Genomic DNA, 22,407 nt, shown 5'->3' with positions numbered 1-22,407 from the left:
TAAGAGTGACATTGTTATAATTGTGGGGAGGATTGGGGACGGGGAGCAGCTGTTAGGGAGTACAGTGCAGGGTTTTGATTATACCACCAGTGAGTTTAATCCATTGTTTCTCTGCCTGAAAAAAACGCTCCACCATATCTGTGCTCACTCAGTGTGCTGCACTGTCTGCTGCATGATATATCTGTGCTGAGTGCACTGCTCACACTGCCTAATTGTGGGGACTGGGGAGCAGTTATAGCAGGAGTACAGTGCACAGTTTTGCTGACAGTGACCACCAGTCCAGTATACGTTTGTCTGCCTGAAAAATACTCCTGTGTATTTTTTTTCTTCTTCATACTAGTTTGTTTAGCAGTCTGCTGACAGTGTCCACCAGGTCCGTTATACAGTATATTATATATATATAAGCAGCAGTATGGTAGGCCACGGCTGTACCTATCTCTGTGTCGTCAGTGCTGTAATATAATACTATACTATCCATCCATCTACATTGTATACCTGTGGTGTTTTTTTTTTCTTTCTTCATACTAGTTTAGCAGTCTGCTGACAGTGTCCACCAGGTCCGTTATACAGTATATTATATAAGCACTGCAGTACGGTAGGCCACGGTTGTACCTACCTCTGTGTCGTCAGTGCACTCGTCGTCCATAAGTAATATAATACTATACTATCCATCCATCTACATTGTATACCTGTGGTGTTTTTTTTTTCTTTCTTCATACTAGTTTAGCAGTCTGCTGACAGTGTCCACCAGGTCCGTTATACAGTATATTATATAAGTAGCAGTACGGTAGGCCACGGCTGTACCTACCTCTGTGTCGTCAGTGCACTCGTCGTCCATAAGTAATATAATACTATACTATCCATCCATCTACATTGTATACCTGTGGTGTTTTTTTTTTCTTTCTTCATACTAGTTTAGCAGTCTGCTGACAGTGTCCACCAGGTCCGTTATACAGTATATTATATAAGCACTGCAGTACGGTAGGCCACGGTTGTACCTACCTCTGTGTCGTCAGTGCACTCGTCGTCCATAAGTAATATAATACTATACTATCCATCCATCTACATTGTATACCTGTGGTGTTTTTTTTTTCTTTCTTCATACTAGTTTAGCAGTCTGCTGACAGTGTCCACCAGGTCCGTTATACAGTATATTATATATATATAAGCAGCAGTACGGTAGGCCACGGCTGTACCTACCTCTGTGTCGTCACTCGTCGTCCATAAGTATAAGTAATAATAGTATACTATCCACCCATCTACATTGTATACCTGTGGTGTTTTTTTTTTCTTTCTTCATACTAGTTTAGCAGTCTGCTGACAGTGTCCACCAGGTCCGTTATACAGTATATTATATAAGCAGCAGTACGGTAGGCCACGGCTGTACCTACCTCTGTGTCGTCAGTGCACTCGTCGTCCATAAGTAATATAATACTATACTATCCATCCATCTACATTGTATACCTGTGGTGTTTTTTTTTTTCTTTCTTCATACTAGTTTAGCAGTCTGCTGACAGTGTCCACCAGGTCCGTTATACAGTATATTATATAAGTAGCAGTACGGTAGGCCACGGCTGTACCTACCTCTGTTTCGTCAGTGCACTCGTCGTCCATAAGTAATATAATACTATACTATCCATCCATCTACATTGTATACCTGTGGTGTTATTTTTTTCTTTCTTCATACTAGTTTAGCAGTCTGCTGACAGTGTCCACCAGGTCCATTATACAGTATATTATATATATATATATATATATATATATATATATATATAAGCAGTACGGTAGGCCATGGCTGTACCTACCTCTGTGTCATCACTCATCGTCCATAAGTATAAGTAATAATAGTATACTATCCATCCATCTACATTGTATACCTGTGGTGGCTTTTAGTTGTGCGCAAAATATGGAGAACAAAAATGTGGAGGTTAAAAAAATAGGGAAAGATCAAGATCCACTTCCACCTCGTGCTGAAGCTGCTGCCACTAGTCATGGCCGAGACGATGAAATGCCATCAACGTCGTCTGCCAAGGCCGATGCCCAATGTCATAGTACAGAGCATGTAAAATCCAAAACACAAAAGATCAGTAAAAAAATTACCCAAAAATCAAAATTAAAAGCGTCTGAGGAGAAGCGTAAACTTGCCAATATGCCATTTACGACACGGAGTGGCAAGGAACGGCTGAGGCCCTGGCCTATGTTCATGGCTAGTGGTTCAGCTTCACATGAGGATGGAAGCACTCATCCTCTCGCTAGAAAAAAGAAAAGACTTGCGGCAAAAGCACAGCAAAGAACTGTGCGTTCTTCGAAATCCCAAATCCCAAAGGAGAGTCCAATTGTGTCGGTTGCGATGCCTGACTTTCCCAACACTGGACGGGAAGAGCTTGCGCCTTCCACCATTTGCACGCCCCCTGCAAGTGTTGAAAGGAGCACCCGTAGTCCAGTTCCTGATAGTGAAATTGAAGATGTCAGTGTTGAAGTACACCAGGATGAGGATATGGGTGTTGCTGGCGCTGGGGAAGAAATTGACAAGGAGGATTCTGATGGTGAGGTGGTTTGTTTAAGTCAGGCACCCGGGGAGACACCTGTTGTCCGTGGGAGGAATATGGCCATTGACATGCCTGGTGAAAATACCAAAAAAATCAGCTCTTCAGTGTGGAAGTATTTCAACAGAAATGCGGACAACAGGTGTCAAGCCGTGTGTTGCCTTTGTCAAGCTGTAATAAGTAGGGGTAAGGACGTTAACCACCTCGGAACATCCTCCCTTATACGTCACCGGCAGCGCATTCATAATAAGTCAGTGACAAGTTCAAAAACTTTGGGCGACAGCGGAAGCAGTCCACTGACCAGTAAATCCCTTCCTCTTGTAACCAAGCTCGCGCAAACCACACCACCAACTCCCTCAGTGTCAATTTCCTCCTTACCCAGGAAAGCCAATAGTCCTGCAGGCCATGTCACTGGCAAGTCTGACGAGTCCTCTCCTGCCTGGGATTCCTCCGATGCATCCTTGAGTGTAATGCCTACTGCTGCTGGCGCTGCTGTTGTTGCTGCTGGGAGTCGATCGTCAACCCAGAGGGGAAGTCGGAAGACCACTTGTACTACTTCCAGTAAGCAATTGACTGTCCAACAGTCCTTTGCGAGGAAGATGAAATATCACAGCAGTCATCCTGTTGCAAAGCGGATAACTGAGGCCTTGACAACTATATTGGTGTTAGACGTGCGTCCGGTATCCGCCGTTAGTTCACAGGGAACTAGACAATTTCTTGAGGTAGTGTGCCCCCGTTACCAAATACCATCTAGGTTCCACTTCTCTAGGCAGGCGATACCGAGAATGTACACGGGCGTCAGAAAAAAACTCACCAGTGTCCTAAAAAATGCAGTTGTACCCAATGTCCACTTAACCACGGACATGTGGAAGAGTGGAGCAGGGCAGACTCAGGACTACATGACTGTGACAGCCCACTGGGTAGATGTATTGCCTCCCGCTGCAAGAACAGCAGCAGCGGCACCAGTAGCAGCATCTCGCAAACGCCAACTCGTTCCTAGGCAGGTTACGCTTTGTATCACCGCATTCCAGAATACGCATACAGCTGAAAACCTCTTACGGCAACTGAGGAAGATCATCGCAGAATGGCTTACCCCAATTGGACTCTCCTGGGGATTTGTGGCATCGGACAACGCCAGCAATATTGTGCGTGCATTACATCTGGGCAAATTCCAGCACGTCCCATGTTTTGCACATACCTTGAATTTGGTGGTGCAGAATTATTTAAAAAACGACAGGGGCGTGCAAGAGATGCTGTCGGTGGCCAGAAGAATTGCGGGCCACTTTCGGCGTGCAGGCACCGCGTACAGAAGACTGGAGCACCACCAAAAAAACCTGAACCTGTCCTGCCATCATCTGAAGCAAGAGGTGGTAACGAGGTGGAATTCAACCCTCTATATGCTTCAGAGGATGGAGGAGCAGCAAAAGGCCATTCAAGCCTATACATCTGCCCACGATATAGGCAAAGGAGGTGGAATGCACCTGTCTTAAGCGCAGTGGAGAATGATTTCAACGTTGTGCAAGGTTCTGCTGCCCTTTGAACTTGCCACACGTGAAGTCAGTTCAGACACTGCCAGCCTGAGTCAGGTCATTCCCCTCATCAGGCTTTTGCAGAAGAAGCTGGAGGCATTGAAGGAGGAGCTAAAACAGAGCGATTCCGCTAGGCATGTGGGACTTGTGGATGGAGCCCTTCATTCGCTTAACCAGGATTCACGTGTGGTCAATCTGTTGAAATCAGAGCACTACATTTTGGCCACCGTGCTCGATCCTAGATTTAAAACCTACGTTGAATCTCTCTTTCCGGCAGACACAAGTCTGCAGGGGTTCAAAGAACTGCTGGTGAGAAAATTGTCAAGTCAAGCGGAACGCGACCTGTCAACATCTCCTCCTTCACATTCTCCCGCAACTGGGGGTGCGAGGAAAAGGCTACGAATTGCGAGCCCACCCGCTGGCGGTGATGCAGGGCAGTCTGGAGCGACTGCTGATGCTGACATCTGGTCCGGACTGAAGGACCTGCCAACGATTACTGACATGTCATCTACTGTCACTGCATATGATTCTCTCACCATTGAAAGAATGGTGGAAGATTATATGAGTGACCGCATCCAAGTAGGCACGTCAGACAGTCCGTACGTATACTGGCAGGGAAAAGAGGCAATTTGGAGGCCCTTGCACAAACTGGCTTTATTCTACCTAAGTTGCCCTCCCTCCAGTGTGTACTCCGAAAGAGTGTTTAGTGCCGCCGCTCACCTTGTCAGCAATCGGCGTACGAGGTTACTTCCAGAAAATGTGGAGAAGATGATGTTCATTAAAATGAATTATAATCAATTCCTCCATGGAGACATTCACCAGCAGCAATTGCCTCCAGAAAGTACACGGAGATCTGAGATGGTGGATTCCAGTGGGGACGAATTAATAATCTGTGAGAAGGGGGATGTACACAGTGAAAGGGGTGATGAATCGGACGATGATGATGAGGTGGACATCTTGCCTCTGTAGAGCCAGTTTGTGCAAGGAGAGATTGATTGCTTCTTTTTTGGTGGGGGCCCAAACCAACCAGTCATTTCAGTCACAGTCATGTGGCAGACCCTGTCGCTGAAATGATGGGTTGGTTAAAGTGTGCATGTCCTGTTTATACAACATAAGGGTGGGTGGGAGGGCCCAAGGACAATTCCATCTTGCACCTCTTTTTTCTTTCATTTTTCTTTGCGTCATGTGCTGTTTGGGGAGTATTTTTTGGAAGGGCCATCCTGCCTGACACTGCAGTGCCACTCCTAGATGGGCCAGGTGTTTGTGTCGGCCACTAGGGTCGCTTAGCTTACTCACACAGCTACCTCATTGCGCCTCTTTTTTTTCTTCTTTGCGTCATGTGCTGTTTGGGGAGTATTTTTTGGAAGGGCCATCCTGCGTGACACTGCAGTGCCACTCCTAGATGGGCCAGGTGATTGTGTCGGCCACTAGGGTCGCTTAGCTTACTCACACAGCTACCTCATTGCGCCTTTTTTTTTCTTCTTTGCGTCATGTGCTGTTTGGGGAGTATTTTTTGGAAGGGCCATCCTGCGTGACACTGCAGTGCCACTCCTAGATGGGCCAGGTGTTTGTGTCGGCCACTAGGGTCGCTTAGCTTACTCACACAGCTACCTCATTGCGCCTCTTTTTTTCTTTGCGTCATGTGCTGTTTGGGGAGTATTTTTTGAAGGGCCATCCTGCCTGACACTGCAGTGCCACTCCTAGATGGGCCAGGTGTTTGTGTTGGCCACTAGGGTCGCTTAGCTTAGCCATCCAGCGACCTCTGTGCAAATTTTAGGACTAAAAATAATATTGTGAGGTGTGAGGTGTTCAGAATAGACTGAAAATGAGTGGAAATTATGGTTATTGAGGTTAATAATACTATGGGATCAAAATGACCCCCAAATTCAATGATTTAAGCTGTTTTTTAGGGTTTTTTGAAAAAAACACCCAAATCCAAAACACACCCGAATCCGACAAAAAAAATTCGGTGAGGTTTTGCCAAAACGCGTTCGAACCCAAAACACGGCGGCGGAACCGAACCCAAAACCAAAACACAAAACCCGAAAAATGTCCGGTGCACATCACTAGTAAATGGCCGTGTTAAGTGATCTGTTTGATAAGTTAATAATACTAAAAATAATAATAATAATAATAATAATAACTCTACAATCCACAGAATCAAACAAACAGGTCTATGGAAGGTTTCCAATTGAAACTAACCTAGTATCTAACACAGTAGCGGCTCTTGCCATTGGCAAGCAGGTTTTTTGCCTGGGGCACCGCTGTCCCGAGGGTGCCGCTGCCGCCGCCGTTGCAACAGCTGAATCCTGATTCCCGCTCCCCGGCTGCAGCAGGCACCACTGACTGACGCTAGAGGTCATGACCTCTAGTGTCTGTGCGGCGCTGCTATGGGAGAGATGTCATGACGTTTCTCCCATAGAGAGGAGACGGCAGCCAGAGCCGGAGGGCAGCGCAGCAGCAGTCGGGAAGCAGGAGTGGGGCTGGTAAGTATTGTGTTGCTGGGTTTTTTTTTGTGTGTTTGTAAGCGGCGCTACTGGGGCACAGCTCCTGGGGGCATAACTACTGGGGGCACAGCTACTTGGGGCACAGCTAGGGGGCACAGGGGGCACAGCTATAGGGGGCAAATCAACTGGGGGCACAGCTACTGGGAGCACACCTACAGGGGGCACAGCTACTGGGATCCCAACTACTGGGGGACACTGCTACAGGGGGCACAGCTACTGGGGGTAAATCTACTTGGGGCGCAGCTACAGTGGTCACAGCTACTGGGGCAAATCTACTGGGGCGCAATTACTGGGGGCACAGCTACAGGAAGTCACAGCTACAGGGGTCACAACTACTGGGGGCACAGCTACTGGGGGCACAACTACTGGGTGGACAGCTACAGGGGAGGCACAAGTACGGGGGGATAGCATGGCCATGCCCCTTCCCTATGAAGAAGCCACACCCCTATTTTTGGGCGCACACCTTAGGCGCACACAAACTCTATTTTACCTTGGGGGTGGTGGTGGGGGGGGGGGGGGGGGGGCACAAGGTCTAGAACCAGCCCTGATCTAACATGAGAATAAATTGTAAAAGGAAAAAAAAAAACAGTGCTGGGAAGCGGAGTTAACTAAGTATCAATGTACAGTAACTAATTGGAGTTAAAAAAAAAAGATACTCGGCCTAATTCAGACCTGATCGCAACATCAAAATTGTTCTCTAATGGGCTAAACCATGGGGCTAATTCAGACCTGATTGGTGCTGTGCGTGTTTGAACAGCAGCAATCAGGCCTGAACTGCGCATGTGCCGCAGTGCGCCGGCGCATGGCAGACAGCCGACGGCTGTCTTAGGCTAGCGATCACCTCTGCCTGATTGACAGGCAGAGGCGGTCGCTGGGTGGGCCGTCAGTGCTTAGCCGCCGTTTACTGGGCGTGGTCCGGGCAACGTAGGCGTGCCCGGACCGTTGGGGGGCAGCCGCTGAGCTGCGACCTGGGCTGCGACGAGTAGCTCCCTGCCAGCGCGCAGGAGCTGCGCTGGTAGGGAGCTACTCCTGAAGTACAAAAGCATTGCGGCTGTGCGATGCTTTTGTACTTCTGGGATGGGGCAGGGACTGACATGCGGGGTGGGCTAGCCCTGTGCTGGGCATCCCTCACGCATGTCAGTGTGCCTGAACGTAGCTGTGCTAAATAAACTCTGAATCACCCCCCAAGTGCACTGCAGGGGTGGCAGGTATAATATGTACAGAGAAAGTTAGATTTGGGTGGGTTATATTTCTGTGCAGGATAAATACTGGCTGCTTTATTTTTACACTGCAATTTAAATTTCAGTTTAAACACACCCCACCCAAATCTAACTCTCTCTGCACATGTTATATCTGTCCCCCCTGCAGTGCACATGGGGCCTAATTCAGACCTGATCGGTGCTGTGTGTTTTCGCACAGCAGCCGATCAGTTCTGAACTGCACATGACAAACAGCCGACGGCCGTTTCAGCTAGTGATGTGCTCCGGACATTTTTCGGGTTTTGTGTTTTGATTTTGGGTTCGGTTCCGCGGCCGTGTTTTGGATTCGGACGCGTTTTGGCAAAACCTCTCAGAATTTTTTTTGTCGGATTCGGGTGTTTTTTTCAAAAAACCCTAAAAATCAGCTTAAATCATAGAATTTGGGGGTCATTTTGATCCCATAGTATTATTAACCTCAATTACCATAATTTCCACTCATTTCCAGTCTATTCTGAACACCTCACACCTTACAATGGTGGTCATTCCGAGTTGTTCGCTCTGTAAATTTCTTCGCATCGCAGCGATTTTCCGCTTAGTGCGCATGCGCAATGTCCGCACTGCGACTGCGCCAAGTAAATTTGCTATGCAGTTAGGTATTTTACTCACGGCATAACGAGGTATTTTCTTCGTTCTGGTTATCGTAATGTGATTGACAGGAAGTGGGTGTTTCTTGGCGGAAACAGGCCGTTTTATGGGTGTGTGCGAAAAAACGCTACCGTTTCTGGGAAAAACACGGGAGTGGCTGAAGAAACGGGGGAGTGTGTGGGCGAACGCTGGGTGTGTTTGTGACGTCAAACCTGGAACGACAAGCACTGAACTGATCGCAGATGCCGAGTAAGTCTGGAGCTACTCAGAAACTGCTAAGAAGTGTCTATTCGCAATTCTGCTAATCTTTCGTTCGCAATTTTACTATGCTAAGATTCACTCCAAGTAGGCGGCGGCTTAGCGTGTGCAAAGCTGCTAAAAGCAGCTTGCGAGCGAACAACTCGGAATGAGGGCCAATATTATTTTTAGTCCTACAATTTGCACCGAGGTCGCTGGATGGCTAAGCTAAGCGACACAAGTGGCCGACACAAACACCTGGCCCATCTAGGAGTGGCACTGCAGTGTCAGGCAGGATGGCCCTTCAAAAAAATTGTCCCCAAACAGCACATGATGCAAAGAAAAAAAGATGGCAACCAAGGTCGCTGTGTGACTAAGCTAAGCGACACAAGTGGCCAACACAAACACCTGGCCCATCTAGGAGTGGCACTGCAGTGTCAGGCAGGATGGCACTTCAAAAAAATTGTCCCCAAACAGCACATGATGCAAATAAAAAAAGAGGCGCACCAAGGTTGCTGTGTGACTAAGCTAAGCGACACAAGTGGCCGACACAAACACCTGGCCCATCTAGGAGTGGCACTGCAGTGTCAGGCAGGATGGCACTTCAAAAAAATTGTCCCCAAACAGCACATGATGCAAAGAAAAAAAGAGGTAAACCAAGGTCGCTGTGTGACTAAGCTAAGCGACACAAGTGGCCGACACAAACACCTGGCCCATCTAGGAGTGGCACTGCAGTGTCAGGCAGGATGGCACTTCAAAAAAATTGTCCCCTAACAGCACATGATGCAAAGAAAAAAAGAGGCGCACCAAGGTCGCTGTGTGACTAAGCTAAGTGACACAAGTGGCCGACACAAACACCTGGCCCATCTAGGAGTGACACTGCAATGTCAGGCAGGATGGCACTTCAAAAAATGGCCCCCAAACAGCACATGATGCAAAGAAAAATGAAAGAAAAAAGAGGTGCAAGATGGAATTGTCCTTGGGCCCTCCCACCCACTCTTATGTTGTGTAAACAGTAGTGATGTGCACCGGAAATTTTTCGGGTTTTGTGTTTTGGTTTTGGGTTCGGTTCCGCGGCCGTGCTTTGGGTTCGAACGTGTTTTGGCAAAACCTCACTGAATTTTTTTTGTCGGATTCGGGTGTGTTTTGGATTCGGGTGTTTTTTCAAAAAACCCTAAAAAACAGCTTAAATCATAGAATTTGGGGGTCATTTTGATCCCATAATATTATTAACCTCAATAACCATAATTTCCACTCATTTTCAGTCTATTCTGAACACCTCACAATATTATTTTTAGTCCTAAAATTTGCACCGAGGTCGCTGGATGGCTAAGATAAGCGACATAAGTGGCCGACACAAACACCTGGCCCATCTAGGAGTGGCACTGCAGTGTCAGGCAGGATGGCCCTTCAAAAAATACTCCCCAAACAGCACATGACGCAAAGAAAAAAAGAGGCGCAATGAGGTAGCTGTGTGACTTAGCTAAGCGACCCTAGTGGCCGACACAAACACCTGGTCCATCTAGGAGTGGCACTGCAGTGTCACGCAGGATGGCCCTTCAAAAAAATACTCCCCAAACAGCACATGACGCATAGAAAAAAAGAGGCGCAATGAGGTAGCTGTGTGAGTAAGCTAAGCGACCCTAGTGGCTGACACAAACACCTGGCCCATCTAGGAGTGGCACTGCAGTGTCATGCAGGATGGCCCTTCAAAAAAATACTCCCCAAACAGCACATGACGCAAAGGAAAAAAGAGGTGCAATGAGGTAGCTGTGTGACTAAGCTCAGTGACCCTAGTGGCCGACACAAACAACTGGCCCATCTAGGAGTGGCACTGTAGTGTCAGACAGGATGGCCCTTCAAAAAAATACTCCCCAAACAGCACATGATGCAAAGAAAAAAAGAGGTGCAATGAGGTAGCTGTGTGACTAAGCTCAGCGACCCAAGTGGCCGACACAAACACCTGGCCCATCTAGGAGTGGCACTGCAGTGTCACGCAGGATGGCCCTTCCAAAAAATACTCCACAAACAGCACATGACGCAAAGAAAAATGAAAGAAAAAAGAGGTGCAAGATGGAATACTATGCAGCTGCTGATTGTTTTAATCATATATGGATTCTGGTAAATAACGGAATCTACGGACTAAAGTCCCAAGTATACTCTAAACCTGTTTATTAACATTGTTTATTGTAAAAAAAAAAGAACTGAGCAACTCTAATGAGGTGTTTTGTTAACCATAACCTAAGTCTGTTTGCTAACATTGTAGTACACTGAGAGACAAGCAACTTTTAAATTGGCATGTTGCTTTGTGATTGTAGTTTATGATAAGACGGACTACTGCAGGTTCCCAGTTGACAGACGTGTCACGTATGTGAAAGATTGCAGGGATTGCAAATTTTTCAGCGTATGGGAAGTGCAGGGAGGATTAACCCTAAGTGTGCATATCATGTTATGGAAGAAATATTCCATATATGCATAGAGTTTGTACAGTACTGTGACCTAAGGGTACAGTCTACAGAAAATGTGAAGAAAAAACAAACTATGTTGTGCATTTCAATTATGCTGCATAATATTGGCCTGATCAACCAATACTAAGCGTATTTTGAAATCGGCAAAACTGTTGAAATCTGCAAGATATTAAAGTCTGCAAACGGTTAAAATTTGCAAACTGATTTTTATTATTTAATTTATTGACGCCCAACTTATGAAACTTATGAAACTTATGAAACTATAAAAGAATATAAAACTATGGTACCAAAAGGACACACCTTGCGCTTGCGAAACTGTATGTCAATTTGTGTTTTATGGTGTCTTCTGTGTGGGACATAAAAGTTCAGTGTTTGTTCCGTTAAGTATATTCTCAGATCTGTGTCTAACAGAAACTTTCTGTCTGTGACTGTTTTGCATGATTACAAGTCTTGTGAAACATTTTTATATATGTGGTGAACTGAGGAAAGAAAATCGAATTAAAAATTATGGAAGTAAAGTTTTCTATATGGTATTGTTTAATATCTAGATTGTCTTAAATCCCCTGTAAAATAAGTCTTCAGTCTCCAATGCTTTGTAGCACGGAGAGCTAGGGAGCTGTGACAGCCCAAACTCGTGTGCCTAACCCTCCCTTCCAGCAGCAGCATAAGCCATGAGAGAGAAAGGGTTCAGTGAGTTTTGATTTTTTTTTCATCTAATAAGATGGATCATAATAAGCAGCACTCTAAATATAATTTGTGCTACAAATGCTGTTGGAAGACAATGATTTGCAATTTTAAATGTTTGTTATACAAACGATCTACTCTAGTTTTAATTAGAGATGAGCGGGTTCGGTTCCTCTGAATCCGAACTAGTGATGAGCGCCTGAAATTTTTCGGGTTTTGTGTTTTGGTTTTGGGTTCGGTTCCGCGGCCGTGTTTTGGGTTCGACCGCGTTTTGGCAAAACCTCACCGAATTTTTTTTGTCGGATTCGGGTGTGTTTTGGATTCGGGTGTTTTTTTCAAAAAACCCTAAAAAACAGCTTAAATCATAGAATTTGGGGGTCATTTTGATCCCATATTATTATTAACCTCAAAAACCATAATTTCCACTCATTTTCAGTCTATTCTGAATACCTCACACCTCACAATATTATTTTTAGTCCTAAAATTTGCACCGAGGTCGCTGGATGACTAAGCTAAGCGACCCTAGTGGCCGACACAAACACCTGGCCCATCTAGGAGTGGCACTGCAGTGTCACGCAGGATGTCCCTTCCAAAAAACCCTCCCCAAACAGCACATGACGCAAAGAAAAAAAGAGGCGCAATGAGGTAGCTGTGTGAGTAAGATTAGCGACCCTAGTGGCCGACACAAACACCGGGCCCATTTAGGAGTGGCACTGCAGTGTCACGCAGGATGTCCCTTCCAAAAAACCCTCCCCAAACAGCACATGACGCAAAGAAAAAAAGAGGCGCAATGAGGTAGCTGTGTGAGTAAGATTAGCGACCCTAGTGGCCGACACAAACACCGGGCCCATCTAGGAGTGGCACTGCAGTGTCACGCAGGATGGCCCTTCCAAAAAACACTCCCCAAACAGCACATGACGCAAAGAAAAAAAGAGGCGCAATGAGGTAGCTGACTGTGTGAGTAAGATAAGCGACCCTAGTGGCCGACACAAACACCGGGCCCATTTAGGAGTGGCACTGCAGTGTCACGCAGGATGTCCCTTCCAAAAAACCCTCCCCAAACAGCACATGACGCAAAGAAAAAAAGAGGCGCAATGAGGTAGCTGTGTGAGTAAGATTAGCGACCGTAGTGGCCGACACAAACACCGGGCCCATTTAGGAGTGGCACTGCAGTGTCACGCAGGATGTCCCTTCCAAAAAACCCTCCCCAAACAGCACATGACGCAAAGAAAAATAAAAGAAAAAAGAGGTGCAAGATGGAATTGTCCTTGGGCCCTCCCACCCACCCTTATGTTGTATAAACAAAACAGGACATGCACACTTTAACCAACCCATCATTTCAGTGACAGGGTCTGCCACACGACTGTGACTGATATGACGGGTTGGTTTGGACCCCCCCCAAAAAAGAAGCAATTAATCTCTCCTTGCACAAACTGGCTCTACAGAGGCAAGATGTCCACCTCATCATCATCCTCCGATATATCACCGTGTACATCCCCCTCCTCACAGATTATCAATTCGTCCCCACTGGAATCCACCATCTCAGCTCCCTGTGTACTTTGTGGAGGCAATTGCTGCTGGTCAATGTCTCCGCGGAGGAATTGATTATAATTCATTTTAATGAACATCATCTTCTCCACATTTTCTGGATGTAACCTCGTACGCCGATTGCTGACAAGGTGAGCGGCGGCACTAAACACTCTTTCGGAGTACACACTTGTGGGAGGGCAACTTAGGTAGAATAAAGCCAGTTTGTGCAATGGCCTCCAAATTGCCTCTTTTTCCTGCCAGTATAAGTATGGACTGTGTGACGTGCCTACTTGGATGCGGTCACTCATATAATCCTCCACCATTCTTTCAATGGTGAGAGAATCATATGCAGTGACAGTAGACGACATGTCCGTAATCGTTGTCAGGTCCTTCAGTCCGGACCAGATGTCAGCATCAGCAGTCGCTCCAGACTGCCCTGCATCACCGCCAGCGGGTGGGCTCGGAATTCTGAGCCTTTTCCTCGCACCCCCAGTTGCGGGAGAATGTGAAGGAGGAGATGTTGACAGGTCGCGTTCCGCTTGACTTGACAATTTTCTCACCAGCAGGTCTTTCAACCCCAGCAGACTTGTGTCTGCCGGAAAGAGAGATCCAAGGTAGGCTTTAAATCTAGGATCGAGCATGGTGGCCAAAATGTAGTGCTCTGATTTCAACAGATTGACCACCCGTGAATCCTTGTTAAGCGAATTAAGGGCTCCATCCACAAGTCCCACATGCCTAGCGGAATCGCTCCGTGTTAGCTCCTCCTTCAATGTCTCCAGCTTCTTCTGCAAAAGCCTGATGAGGGGAATGACCTGACTCAGGCTGGCAGTGTCTGAACTGACTTCACGTGTGGCAAGTTCAAAGGGCAGCAGAACCTTGCACAACGTTGAAATCATTCTCCACTGCGCTTGAGACAGGTGCATTCCACCTCCTATATCGTGCTCAATTGTATAGGCTTGAATGGCCTTTTGCTGCTCCTCCAACCTCTGAAGCATATAGAGGGTTGAATTCCACCTCTTTACCACTTCTTGCTTCAGATGATGGCAGGGCAGGTTCAGTAGTTTTTGGTGGTGCTCCAGTCTTCTGTACGTGGTGCCTGTACGCCGAAAGTGTCCCGCAATTCTTCTGGCCACCGACAGCATCTCTTGCACGCCCCTGTCGTTTTTTAAATAATTCTGCACCACCAAATTCAAGGTATGTGCAAAACATGGGACGTGCTGGAATTTGCCCATATTTAATGCACACACAATATTGCTGGCGTTGTCCGATGCCACAAATCCACAGGAGAGTCCAATTGGGGTAAGCCATTCCGCGATGATCTTCCTCAGTTGCCGTAAGAGGTTTTCAGCTGTGTGCGTATTCTGGAAGGCGGTGATACAAAGCGTAGCCTGCCTAGGAAAGAGTTGGCGTTTGCGAGATGCTGCTACTGGTGCCGCCGCTGCTGTTCTTGCGGCGGGAGTCCATACATCTACCCAGTGGGCTGTCACAGTCATATAGTCCTGACCCTGCCCTGCTCCACTTGTCCACATGTCCGTGGTTAAGTGGACATTGGGTACAGCTGCATTTTTTAGGACACTGGTGACTCTTTTTCTGAGGTCTGTGTAAATTTTCGGTATCGCCTGCCTAGAGAAATGGAACCTAGATGGTATTTGGTACCGGGGACACAGTACCTCCAACAAGTCTCTAGTTGGCTCTGCAGTAATGATGGATACCGGAACCACGTTTCTCACCACCCAGGATGCCAAGGCCTCAGTTATCCGCTTTGCAGTAGGATGACTGCTGTGATATTTCATCTTCCTCGCAAAGGACTGTTGGACAGTCAATTGCTTGGTGGAAGTAGTAAAAGTGGTCTTACGACTTCCCCTCTGGGATGACCATCGACTCCCAGCAGCAACAACAGCAGCGCCAGCAGCAGTAGGCGTTACACGCAAGGATGCATCGGAGGAATCCCAGGCAGGAGAGGACTCGTCAGAATTGCCAGTGACATGGCCTGCAGGACTATTGGCATTCCTGGGGAAGGAGGAAATTGACACTGAGGGAGTTGGTGGGGTGGTTTGCGTGAGCTTGGTTACAAGAGGAAGGGATTTACTGGTCAGTGGACTGCTTCCGCTGTCACCCAAAGTTTTTGAACTTGTCACTGACTTATTATGAATGCGCTGCAGGTGACGTATAAGGGAGGATATTCCGAGGTGGTTAACGTCCTTACCCCTACTTATTACAGCTTGACAAAGGGAACACACGGCTTGACACCTGTTGTCCGCATTTCTGTTGAAATACCTCCACACCGAAGAGCTGATTTTTTTGGTATTTTCACCAGGCATGTCAACGGCCATATTCCTCCCACGGACAACAGGTGTCTCCCCGGGTGCCTGACTTAAACAAACCACCTCACCATCAGAATCCTCCTGGTCAATTTCCTCCCCAGCGCCAGCAACACCCATATCCTCCTCATCCTGGTGTACTTCAACACTGACATCTTCAATCTGACTATCAGGAACTGGACTGCGGGTGCTCCTTCCAGCACTTGCAGGGGGCGTGCAAATGGTGGAAGGCGCATGCTCTTCACGTCCAGTGTTGGGAAGGTCAGGCATCGCAACCGACACAATTGGACTCTCCTTGTGGATTTGGGATTTCGAAGAACGCACAGTTCTTTGCGGTGCTACTGCTTTTGCCAGCTTGAGTCTTTTCATTTTTCTAGCGAGAGGCTGAGTGCCTCCATCCTCATGTGAAGCTGAACCACTAGCCATGAACATAGGCCAGGGCCTCAGCCGTTCCTTGCCACTCCGTGTGGTAAATGGCATATTGGCAAGTTTACGCTTCTCCTCCGACAATTTTATTTTAGGTTTTGGAGTCCTTTTTTTACTGATATTTGGTGTTTTGGATTTGACATGCTCTGTACTATGACATTGGGCATCGGCCATGGCAGACGACGTTGCTGGCATTTCATCGTCTCGGCCATGACTAGTGGCAGCAGCTTCAGCACGAGGTGGAAGTGGATCTTGATCTTTCCCTAATTTTGGAACCTCAACATTTTTGTTCTCCATATTTTAATAGGCACAACTAAAAGGCACCTCAGGTAAACAATGGAGATGGATGGATACTAGTATACAATTATGGACGGACTGCCGAGTGCCGACACAGAGGTAGCTACAGCCGTGAACTACCGTACTGTACTGTGTCTGCTGCTAATATAGACTGGTTGATAAAGAGATGTAGTAGTATGTATAAGTATAAAGAAGAAAGAAAAAAAACCACGGGTAGGTGGTATACAATTATGGACGGACTGCCGAGTGCCGACACAGAGGTAGCTACAGCCGTGGACTACCGTACTGTACTGTGTCTGCTGCTAATATAGACTGGTTGATAAAGAGATGTAGTAGTATGTATAAGTATAAAGAAGAAAGAAAAAAAAACCACGGGTAGGTGGTATACAATTATGGACGGACTGCCGAGTGCCGACACAGAGGTAGCTACAGCCGTGGACTACCGTACTGTACTGTGTCTGCTGCTAATATAGACTGGTTGATAAAGAGATGTAGTAGTATGTATAAGTATAAAGAAGAAAGAAAAAAAAACCACGGGTAGGTGGTATACAATTATGGACGGACTGCCGAGTGCCGACACAGAGGTAGCTACAGCCGTGGACTACCGTACTGTACTGTGTCTGCTGCTAATATAGACTGGTTGATAAAGAGATGCAGTAGTATGTATAAGTATAAAGAAGAAAGAAAAAAAAACCACGGGTAGGTGGTATACAATTATGGACGGACTGCCGAGTGCCGACACAGAGGTAGCTACAGCCGTGGACTACCGTACTGTACTGTGTCTGCTGCTAATATAGACTGGTTGATAAAGAGATGTAGTAGTATGTATAAGTATAAAGAAGAAAGAAAAAAAAACCACGGGTAGGTGGTATACAATTATGGACGGACTGCCGAGTGCCGACACAGAGGTAGCTACAGCCGTGGACTACCGTACTGTACTGTGTCTGCTGCTAATATAGACTGGTTGATAAAGAGATGTAGTAGTATGTATAAGTATAAAGAAGAAAGAAAAAAAAACCACGGGTAGGTGGTATACAATTATGGACGGACTGCCGAGTGCCGACACAGAGGTAGCTACAGCCGTGGACTACCGTACTGTACTGTGTCTGCTGCTAATATAGACTGGTTGATAAAGAGATGTAGTAGTATGTATAAGTATAAAGAAGAAAGAAAAAAAAACCACGGGTAGGTGGTATACAATTATGGACGGACTGCCGAGTGCCGACACAGAGGTAGCTACAGCCGTGAACTACCGTACTGTACTGTGTCTGCTGCTAATATAGACTGGTTGATAAAGAGATGTAGTAGTATGTATGTATAAAGAAGAAAGAAAAAAAAACCACGGGTAGGTGGTATACAATTATGGACGGACTGCCGAGTGCCGACACAGAGGTAGCTACAGCCGTGGACTACCGTACTGTACTGTGTCTGCTGCTAATATAGACTGGTTGATAAAGAGATGTAGTAGTATGTATGTATAAAGAAGAAAGAAAAAAAAACCACGGGTAGGTGGTATACAATTATGGATGGACTGCAGAGTGCCGACACAGAGGTAGCTACAGCCGTGAACTACCGTACTGTGTCTGCTGCGACTGGATGATAAATAATGATATAAAAAATATATATATATCACTACTGCAGCCGGACAGGTATATATTATATAATGACGGACCTGCTGGACACTGTCTGTCAGCAGAATGAGTTTTTTATAGAATAAAAAAAAACACACCACACAAGTGAAGTCACACGACGAGTGTTTAACTTTTTCAGGCAATCACAATATAGCACAGGTTCTCAAACTCGGTCCTCAGGACCCCACACGGTGCATGTTTTGCAGGTCTCCTCACAAAATCACAAGTGAAATAATTAGCTCCACCTGTGGACCTTTTAAAATGTGTCAGTGAGTAATTAATACACCTGTGCACCTGCTGGGTTACCTGCAAAACATGCACTGTGTGGGGTCCTGAGGACCGAGTTTGAGAACCACTGCAATATAGTATACTACTAACTATACTGGTGGTCAGTGTGGTCAGGTCACTGGTCAGTCACACTGGCAGTGGCACTCCTGCAGCAAAAGTGTGCACTGTTTAATTTTAATATAATATGTACTCCAGGCTCCTGCTATAACCTATAACTGGCACTGCAGTGCTCCCCAGTCTCCCCCACAATTATAAGCTGTGTGAGCTGAGCACAGTCAGATATATATACATAGATGATGCAGCACACTGGGCTGAGCAGTGCACACAGATATGGTATGTGACTGAGTCACTGTGTGTATCGTTTTTTTCAGGCAGAGAACGGATATATTAAATAAAACTGCACTGTCTGGTGGTCACTGTGGTCAGTCACTAGTAAACTCTGCACTCTCTACACTTCTACAGTACTCCTAAGCTCCAGTAAATCAGGTCAATCTCTCTCTCTCTCTCTTCTAATCTAAATGGAGAGGACGCCAGCCACGTCCTCTCCCTATCAATCTCAATGCACGTGTGAAAATGGCGGCGACGCGCGGCTCCTTATATAGAATCCGAGTCTCGCGAGAATCCGACAGCGTCATGATGACGTTCGGGCGCGCTCGGGTTAACCGAGCAAGGCGGGAGGATCCGAGTCTGCTCGGACCCGTGAAAAAAACCATGAAGTTCGGGCGGGTTCGGATTCAGAGAAACCGAACCCGCTCATCTCTAATCCGAACCCGCCCGAACTTCAGGTTTTTTACACGGGTCCGAGCAGGCTCGGATCTTCCCGCCTTGCTCGGCTCTCCCGAGCGCGCCCCGAACGTCATCATCACGCTGTCGGATTCTCGCGAGGCTCGGATTCTATCGCGAGACTCGGATTCTATATAAGGAGCCGCGCGTCGCCGCCATTTTCACACGTGCATTGAGAGTCATAGGGAGAGGACGTGGCTGGCGTCCTCTCCGTTTAGAGAAGAGAGAGACACAGTATTTTGGGGAGCATTATTAGGAGGAGTACTACTATACTGTATACTACTATACTACTTGCTGAAGTGATATTTATACTAGATTAGATAATAGATAGTGTGACTGTAAGTGTATTATCTGACTTGTGGGGGAGACACTGACAGTGGGGAGCAGTTAGAGTCTGAGAGCAGGACTCAGGAGTACATATAACGTACAGTGCACACTTTTGCTGCCAGAGTCAGTGCCACACTGCCATTGTTGTGACCACACTGACCACCAGTATAATAATATATTTTGTGATTGTCTGCTTAGGCCTCGGAGTACTAGTTGCAAGTTGCAACGTGACCTGAAGTGACCACCAGTTTAATAATCAATCACCACCAGTTTAATATATATGTATATATATATATATAATTGTATATAATATATATATATATATAATATTGTATACCACCTACCCGTGGTTTTTTTTTTCATTCATCTTTATACATACTACTATAGTAGCTTACTGTAGCAGTCTGCGGTGCTGTGCTGACCTGACAGTGTCCAGCAGGTCCGTCATCAGTCATTACATAATAAATATATATAGTACCTGTCCGGCTGCAGTACTAGTGATATTATATTGATTTCATCTCATTATCAATAATTTATCATCCAGTCTAGACTCTATATTAGCAGCAGACACAGTACGTTAGTCCACGGCTGTAGCTACCTCTGTGTCGGCACTCGGCAGTCCATCCATAATTGTATACCACCTACCCGTGTTTTTTTTTTTCTTTCTTCTTTGTACATACTACTATAGAGTATAGTAGCTTACTGTAGCAGTCTGCGGTGCTGCTGAGCTGACAGTGTCCAGCAGGTCCGTCATCAGTCATCATTACCTAATAAATATATTATCTACCTGTCCGGCTGCAGTACTAGTGATATTATATATACATACATATATATATTGATTTCATCTCATTATCAATCATCCAGTCTATATTAGCAGCAGACACAGTACGTTAGTCCACGGCTGTAGCTACCTCTGTGTCGGCACTCGGCAGTCCATCCATAATTGTATACCACCTACCCGTGTTTTTTTTTTTTTCTTTCTTCTTTGTACATACTACTATAGTATAGTAGCTTACTGTAGCAGTCTGCGGTGCTGCTGAGCTGACAGTGTCCAGCAGGTCCGTCATCAGTCATCATTACCTAATAAATATATTATCTACCTGTCCGGCTGCAGTACTAGTGATATTATATATACATACATATATATATATTGATTTCATCTCATTATCAATCATCCAGTCTATATTAGCAGCAGACACAGTACGTTAGTCCACGGCTGTAGCTACCTCTGTGTCGGCACTCGGCAGTCCATCCATAATTGTATACCACCTACCCGTGGTTTTTTTCTTTTCTTTCTTCTTTGTACATACTACTATAGTATAGTAGCTTACTGTAGCAGTCTGCGGTGCTGCTGAGCTGACAGTGTCCAGCAGGTCCGTCATCAGTCATCATTACCTAATAAATATATTATCTACCTGTCCGGCTGCAGTACTAGTGATATTATATATACATACATATATATATATTGATTTCATCTCATTATCAATCATCCAGTCTATATTAGCAGCAGACACAGTACGTTAGTCCACGGCTGTAGCTACCTCTGTGTCGGCACTCGGCAGTCCATCCATAATTGTATACCACCTACCCGTGGTTTTTTTTTTCTTTCTTCTTTGTACATACTACTATAGAGTATAGTAGCTTACTGTAGCAGTCTGCGGTGCTGCTGAGCTGACAGTGTCCAGCAGGTCCGTCATCAGTCATCATTACCTAATAAATATATTATCTACCTGTCCGGCTGCAGTACTAGTGATATTATATATACATACATATATATATATATTGATTTCATCTCATTATCAATCATCCAGTCTATATTAGCAGCAGACACAGTACGTTAGTCCACGGCTGTAGCTACCTCTGTGTCGGCACTCGGCAGTCCATCCATAATTGTATACCACCTACCCGTGGGTTTTTTTTTTCTTTCTTCTTTGTACATACTACTATAGTATAGTAGCTTACTGTAGCAGTCTGCGGTGCTGCTGAGCTGACAGTGTCCAGCAGGTCCGTCATCAGTCATCATTACCTAATAAATATATTATCTACCTGTCCGGCTGCAGTACTAGTGATATTATATATACATACATATATATATTGATTTCATATCATTATCATCCAGTCTATATTAGCAGCAGACACAGTACGTTAGTCCACGGCTGTAGCTACCTCTGTGTCGGCACTCGGCAGTCCATCCATAATTGTATACCACCTACCCGTGGTTTTTTTTTTTCTTTCTTCTTTGTACATACTACTATAGTATAGTAGCTTACTGTAGCAGTCTGCGGTGCTGCTGAGCTGACAGTGTCCAGCAGGTCCGTCATCAGTCATCATTACCTAATAAATATATTATCTACATGTCCGGCTGCAGTACTAGTGATATTATATATACATACATATATATATTGATTTCATATCATTATCATCCAGTCTATATTAGCAGCAGACACAGTACGTTAGTCCACGGCTGTAGCTACCTCTGTGTCGGCACTCGGCAGTCCATCCATAATTATATACCACCTACCCATGGTTTTTTTTTTCTTTCTTCTTTGTACATACTACTATAGTATAGTAGCTTACTGTAGCAGTCTGCGGTGCTGCTGAGCTGACAGTGTCCAGCAGGTCCGTCATCAGTCATCATTACCTAATAAATATATTATCTACCTGTCCGGCTGCAGTACTGGTGATATTATATATACATATATATATTGATTTCATATCATTATCATCCAGTCTATATTAGCAGCAGACACAGTACGTTAGTCCACGGCTGTAGCTACCTCTGTGTCGGCACTCGGCAGTCCATCCATAAGTATACTAGTATCCATCCATCTCCATTGTTTACCTGAGGTGCCTTTTAGTTGTGCCTATTAAAATATGGAGAACAAAAATTTTGAGGTTCCAAAATTAGGGAAAGATCAAGATCCACTTCCACCTCGTGCTGAAGCTGCTGCCACTAGTCATGGCCGAGACGATGAAATGCCAGCAACGT

At 45.8% G+C, this 22,407-nt stretch overlaps 1 protein-coding gene across 1 annotated transcript in view; it reads right to left on the bottom strand.

Annotated features, from left to right (window-relative positions):
* LOC134891357 (T cell receptor alpha chain MC.7.G5-like) overlaps window positions 1–22,407 on the bottom strand; it is a 545,029-nt gene that overhangs the window by 185,863 nt on the left and 336,759 nt on the right. The window lies entirely within an intron of this gene.

This window comes from Pseudophryne corroboree, chromosome 1 (assembly GCF_028390025.1).
Source record: "Pseudophryne corroboree isolate aPseCor3 chromosome 1, aPseCor3.hap2, whole genome shotgun sequence".
Lineage (NCBI taxonomy): Eukaryota > Metazoa > Chordata > Amphibia > Anura > Myobatrachidae > Pseudophryne > Pseudophryne corroboree.
This window is presented reverse-complemented; position numbering and strand designations above follow the sequence as displayed.